Source organism: Ictalurus punctatus, chromosome 25 (genome assembly GCF_001660625.3).
Source record: "Ictalurus punctatus breed USDA103 chromosome 25, Coco_2.0, whole genome shotgun sequence".
NCBI classification, from domain to species: Eukaryota; Metazoa; Chordata; class Actinopteri; order Siluriformes; family Ictaluridae; genus Ictalurus; species Ictalurus punctatus.
This window is the reverse complement of record NC_030440.2, coordinates 14,108,650-14,115,995: the sequence shown is the minus strand read 5'-3', so window position 1 is coordinate 14,115,995 and position 7,346 is coordinate 14,108,650. Positions and strand designations below refer to the sequence as shown.

The following is a 7,346-nucleotide window of genomic DNA, read 5'->3' as shown; positions in this document are numbered from 1 at the left end:
TATTATGTACATTATAATTACTAAAAGCAACACCTGATGTAAACTATCGGTCTAAAGTAGGTCAGACAAGCCTTAAACATTACTTTCAACTAACCTAAGCTTTTAAATTTAAAAAGGTCATATGAGTGAAGCTAATGACTACATAATTAGGTAGCCGTTATATAAAACACATAAAAAGTCAATTGTAGAGTGTTAATTGCTCTTTAGAACTAATTACAATTATATTAATTGGTAATTTGAGCAAATTTGTTAAGACAGTGCTAAAATTACTTTTCAAATTTAAAGCTGGGCATCATGATGGTGTAGCAGGCAACACTGCCATGTCACAGCTTTAGGGTCCCTGGTTTGATCCTGAGCTAAAGTTACTGTCTATGTGTTTCCTCTGGGTTCTCCAGTTTCCGCTCCAGTTTCCGCCCACCTCCCAAAAAATGTGTTGTTAGGTAACTGATTACAGCAAATTACCCACAGATTTGCATGGTGCCCTTCTATGTATTAGTGTCCCATCCCGGGACAAGCTCTGGATCCACTGAATTCCTTGTATAAAATTGATTCGTGGAGCACTGCTGCATTCCTACTGTGTATTGGACATGTGTAGTGTTGGATATAACAAATTAAACATGTAAAACAATCTGAACAATCTGTATTTGTTTCAGTATTTATTTTGGTCTTTGTTTTCTGCCAATTGTCTGTGTGTTTCTTCTAGCTAATTAAGTTTCTCTTATGTCTACACTGTAGGCTAACAGGTAATGTGTGAACAGGGCAACATAAATAATGATTCACCGGCATAATTGGTACCCATTATTTAGAGATATTAAAAAAAACAACAAAGATTAGGACATCACATGTGTTTCAGAGTATCCTTTGTTCCACTGGAGTACTTTGGCTAATATTTCAGTGGATTGTAAAATGCTGTGCTCTTCTATGCCATTTTGTGGCCTTCATTATATTGTCATTTTGAGTTATCAGCAACAGTGGCCAGGAGATTATGAGTGACGTGCTCAAACAGTGAAAGTAGGCTGCCCTGGCTCTCAACATGCTCTGGCATGAGGGCCATGATTTGCCTGCCAGATTGTTAATGTGTGTGTCTGCATGTCTGGCCAAGGGCCTGAGTTCACTCTGATGCAGGAGGGGATTGCTTAGAGAACCTGAGAGGTTTAAAATCAGATTGAAGAGGATAAAAACACCAGTGCTTTGGTACTATGGGTCACAGGTCAGCATACAGGTCAGTATATACATCTTGGACCACTTAACATAATAGTTTAAATGTTAGTATTTGATGTGTGCATAGTGTAATTGGACATTGACTTCATTTTTGTTGTTTTGACTGTTTTCCAGCACAATTGATTTTAAATGTGATGAACATGCAGACTGTCAGCTTTTATTTTAAAGGTACTTATACCTACTTTTATATCTTCTTACTCTTCTACTTTTAGTGGTCCAGTCAGAATTTTTCTACACAATTGGCAACCCAATCAGAACACTCCTATATTCAGAAATTCATTGGGAACTCTTACTACGTTGGGCCACACAATGGGAACTCTTTCTACATTGGGCCACCCAATGGGAACTCTTTCTATGTTGAGCCACCCAATGGGAACTATTTAACATTTCGTGGCCCAGTCAGAACATCTTGCTCCCTCCTATTTTAGGGAACCTGAAATAATTGATTAATTGTCTGCTCAGTTGGGTTTTTACCAGCTGAGTGTCGATGTGTCAAAAGAGCCAACAAAAAGTCTAGACTTGATTTTAGATGTGGATCCTTGAATGTGTTTTTTGCTTTATTGTGAAAACGAAAGTAGTTTTAATGCCAGCAAAGCATGCTATCTTAAGGCTGAAAATTGCATTGTATTGTATTAAGTACATAACATGGTAGGCCACTGAACAGCACTACAGTGGATAGCAATAACAATTATATTGAAGAAAAGTTGTAAAACAGATCAAGAACATTATCCAAGATGTAGGCATAGATGCATCAAAGACATCAGCATGACATCAAATGGCTTATGATAATATACAAGCCACTGGTAGACCTAAATAGCAGAAAGAGTGGATTATGAAATACCTACGGTCTTATAGAGAGATGAGACAGACTGATCTGTAGAAGAGTGATTGAAAGAGAGAAAGTGTAAGGAAAAAGAAACTGTTGAGCCAAAATATACACATCGTCTATGGAACATGTTGGCCTGGGCATGCATGCCTACTAGTGCAACATGTCTTTATTGATGATGTGAAAGCCAACAGCAGTAATAGGAGGACTTATGAAGTGAACAAAAAATTAACTACTCAAATTCAACCAAATTCCTTAAGACTGAGGAGACGGTACTTTACATTACAGCTGGACGATGACCCAAAACATATGGCTAACGAAACCACAGGGCTAAACGGAATGTTTGTTTGAAATTGGCCAAGTCTGTAACCCAGCTTGAACCAGATGGAGATGAATTTAACCTACTGAAGAGAAGACAGAGCAATAAGCCTTCAAAACCAGCAGCAATGGAAAATTCTTGCATTACAGGCCTGGCCAGAGAAAGTACCCAGCACCTCCCAATCATAAAATTTAAAATAAATAAATAAATAAATAAACTTTAACAATTTTAGTTAAGATACATTATTTAGTCAATCTGAAAGCAATTTCAAACCTTAAAAAAAAAATGTTAAAGAATCAGTTGTTCTGAATACCCAAGAAACGAGTACAAGGATTTATGAATATGCATGATATGCAAATTGTAAAAGCTTCCATTACCACCTGCCATCCCGTCCTATCACCATTACCCTAGTTACACTATGCTATTAGCTATGGCATAGGCTCAGAATCCCAAGAGTACAACAGTGATCTAATATACATAACATGTACATAACATTAAGACACAGCTAGCCAGCTAATTAACTGCTAATAATCTACCTCACAGGTCAACAAAATCAGGTTTCAGGATATTATATAAACACTCAGCAATAAATATAAAATAATAAATGTCCCTTTTTCAGGAGACTGTATTTTAAAGATAAGTTTGTAAAATCCATATAAGCTTTACAGATCTTTATTGGAAAGAGTTTAAACAATGTTTTTCATTCTTGTTCAAGGAAACAAACAATTATTGCACATACACCTGTGGAACAGTCCATAAGACATGAACATTTTACAGAAGGTAGGCAATTAAGTCAGTTACAATAACTTAGGACACTAAAGAGACCTTTGTTCTGACTCTGAAAAACACCAGAAGAAAGATGTCTAGGGTTCCTGCTCACCTGTGTGAACATGCCATAGGCCTGCTGCAGGGAGGCATGAGGACTAGAGACGTGACCAGAGCAATAAACTGCAATGTCTGTAATGTAAGACGTCTAAGACAGTGCTACAGGGAGACAGGAAGGACAGCTGATCGTCCTTGCAGTGGAAAATTACATGTAACCGTGTGTGTTCCCCCAGACGTGATGGAGAACTTGCATATGCTTTGGTGGAAGAGTGGAGGAACATCTCACAGCAAGAACTGACAAATTTGGTGCAGTGCATGAGGATGAGATGCACTGTAGTACTTAAAGCAGCTGGAGGCTACCACATACTGACTGTTACTTTTAAAATTGCCCCCCCCTTTGTTCATGGACTCATTATTCCATTTCTGTTTATCAAATGTCTGTTAAAATTCTTCAGTTTATGTCTTAGTTGTTGAAAGTTTTTATGTTAATACAAATATTTACACATGTTAAGAAACTTGCTGGAAATAAAAGCAGTGGAAGGGGAGATGTTTCCTTTTTTTGCTGACTATACTTTATATTTGAATTCTATAAGATTCATGTATAAAAATTTATATAAATACCTTCAAAAAAGGGTGGTTATTCCCTTATGCATCTGTGCTATACAAGCCCATGAACACCATCCCCAATACACACACCATTTCAGAATCTGCATATGGTGGTCTCGTATTTTGTTGCATGCCTGAACAGCAGTCCCCCCCCCCCAACCAAACGCTGATATGCAATGTGCATACTTCACAGAATGTTACAGCTGAAACTTCAGCTGGCAGCCAAAGTATCATTCAAATAATAATATTCTTTAATAATATGACTTTTTTTAAGTGACCAAGCAGCACACTTATCAAACCTAATTATGGCTGATCTCCACATCATATCTGGGTATTTCAGCCTATGTCTGCTGTTTGAAATGCTGTTTCGTCACACTATATTAAGTTTGTTTATTGTTTATTTATTCCATACACCATACACCAGTCAGGCATGCTTGTGTGTCGACCTTGTATATATTGTTTTCTGAACTGTGTCCCTGCAGTAAAATTAGATTTTTCAAGCTCATAATGCATAGTTTTGTTCATACGGAGTAATGAAAAGTTTCTCAATATGAGGAATGTTCTTGTCAAGTAACTTTTAAGAACAAAGGACACCAGGAGAGTTTGAGTAACAAACTTCACAAACGATGATACTGGTAGCCATGTTACTTTAGATCTTCGCATGATAGCGGGGGACAGATGAGGGTATGTGCTTGAGTGATCTACACACACACATTCACATTTCAATCCACATGGATGGATGGATCGATGGATGTATTGCACTTTAGATTGATTTTCAGTTCTTTTACTTAATAAAGAGATAAATAAATATATAAAATAAGTAAATAAGAGAAATCTAAGTGTATCATCATAATGTCATTATGGTCTATGGGGCTGTACATTTTGAATAAAATCTGCACTGTGATTACAATCATGCACAATACGCTTTCCAAGAAATAAAAAAACAGTGTTCAGCTTCTGAAAGGTCATGATTAAATTGATCTATCTGAAGAAATGTATCTAATCCAAATGAACTGGTTTTAAACCACACCAGTACCACGGTTAAGATTCGCCAGCTTCGGTGTTATAAGTGATAAAAACAAATAAATTTTAAAATGTCCAGCTCTGTCATGATCTTTCATTTCTGTCTCACTGGCAAGTCACCAACCAACGCATCTCCAATATTTGGGTTTGATAAAAAGTCTTACATACGCACAAACCGTCATGCCCAAAGTTCACCCTTGCTTCAGTGGATAATTTCACATGCATACTGTACATTTGTACACAAGAACTGCTGCTGGATTCATACAGATCATCCTGTGCTCATCCCACGGCTCTGCTATACTGAATAACCTTTTAACCCACTTTGTGCTGTTGGATTTTAAAGTATATAGTTGAAGAAGGGTAATGATTTATAATCTCACTAGCTGCCGTCACCCAGAAGATGATGGGAGATTTCTATAAAGCTATTTGTCTATTAGTAAAAGTGTTATACAAAGATAAATCGAATTGACCTGAAATCATACACTGGAAGATGATCAAAGCAGAAACAAATACAGAGAAATACAGAATTTAATTCAGTTATGTGGTAGTTTTTGAGGCAAAATGAATAGGAAAGGAGTATAGCATGAGTTCCATGAGTTGGATTTTCTTTGATCATATACAAATGAAGCCATAGGAAGAAAATTTTGTGTGCTAGATAATATGAACAAAACTCATACAAGTAAGAAATGCCATGGCCACCAATTGTCCCCTTACCCCACCCATTAAACAATAAATCTTTATAATACTGTGAAATATTTTGCAATGATGTCAGTTTTTAAGTTCTGACATGCAACTACAGTTCCTCTTGGCTGATTCAAAGGAAGTTTGGCTTGTCTTTTTAGCATGTATTCTCATGATTTTTGACACCGTGCCCACTTATATTAAACTTTCCTGTTAACCAAATTCAAGTTCTGGGTGTATAACTTCCTTGGATCTTTGGCTACCTCATGTTATTTTTAAGAAAGAAAGAAAAAAAACCCACCAGTCTGCGTTGGAGCTCTTTTATACTGCAACTCCTCCATACAACTAATTGGCATCAAGCTTAATGTGACTCACCTGTGTAGCTGTCTTTGGACTCGAGATTAACCTACTTCAACGTTACAATCCCTTTTCCATATAGTGTTTGCATTATAGCTTAACTACATGTTTCTCACAACCATCACATGGATACATGACTTAAACGTAGAGCACATAAAGAACTCAACAAAATTCATCCAAGGACGTCATACTTATGAGTCATTTTATCAATTAAAAATAAAGCTCTTAATAACAGTGGAGATTCCCTTCCATGACTCAGTGGTGGATATTCAGGCTTTGTTCATTTCAGCAATGGATTCTTTGAACAATACAATGTTCTGTCCGGATTTAATCCAAAAATGAAGTTAGTGTACAGATTGAACCAAATGTGAAGTTAGTGTTTCATGGTGGGACAAACCATCAGTGTGTAGAGAAAAGTATCTGAAGTTTTGCCAAAGATTGAAGGAAGCTCTATACTACATTCTGTGCTATCATACTATATATAGTGTAATTTAGGCTTTACAATCCTATATATTAATTGATTTTGACTTTTAAATAATTAGCATTGTTTTAATAAATAAATTAATCGAATGATTTGCAGAAAACACTTCATTTTTTCACTTAATTCAAATGCAGTAAAACAGCCATGACCAAAATGTTTGGGGTTCAAAAAAAAAAAAAAAAAATGCACTTACACGTCTACTCTGCACTTTGCTTCTTCTGGAATTCAATTAATAGATCTTGTAGGGTAGCACTTCTTGTATTGTTCTCTGCTTGATAAATCGCTTTGCTTGTATCTTTCTCATTTGTAAGTCGCTTTGGATAAAAGCGTCTGCTAAGTGAATAAATGTAATGTAAATGTAAAGTACAGTAAAATACAGTGTTCAAACCAGAACGATACTTTAAATATAATATACAGTTCAATACAGCAGGCTGTGTGGTATCCTGAGAAACTATTCATAATACAGGTAGATTATACTGTATCAAAATTCTTTATCAAACAGCTAACACTGCTGTAGCTACAAACATTATCATTCATTTTACTGTAGTACTAGATGCTAAAGCCACTGAAGCGGAAAAGATTCTCATCTCTACTGAATACGCCACATTTTATTACATTTTATAGTCTTACTATTCAATTCGATTCAGTTTTATTTGTGTAGAGCTTTTAACAATGGACATTGTCCCAAAGCAGCATTGTCACCAAACAGAAACATAAATTCAGGATATAGATTTTAAATGTATGAATTGATCCCTATCCCTGTATTTGTTTTGCCAGTAACATTTGATAAAACATCAGAGTTTCAATGATATTAACAAACCATATTGAGTGCAACAAGTTTAAACTATGGATAAAACTACCCTTGGAGAATTGTTAATCTAGCTAGCTAACTTTGATAGCTAACAACTTTGATAACAATCTATATAGCTAGTGGCAGCAACTTCAGTATAAGAAGTACATAGTATTATAACCAACGAGTCATTGGAAACTTTATGTTCAGACTGATG

At 35.9% G+C, this 7,346-nt stretch overlaps 1 long non-coding RNA gene across 1 annotated transcript; it reads left to right on the top strand.

The window, feature by feature from the left end:
* Positions 1 to 967: 967 nt before the first annotated feature.
* LOC128629156 (uncharacterized) lies at positions 968 to 3,796 on the top strand. Its single transcript, XR_008393458.1, has 3 exons — positions 968 to 1,222; positions 1,336 to 1,389; positions 3,425 to 3,796. It is a non-coding gene; the product is annotated as an uncharacterized LOC128629156 (long non-coding RNA).
* The last annotated feature ends 3,550 nt before the right edge of the window (positions 3,797 to 7,346 follow it).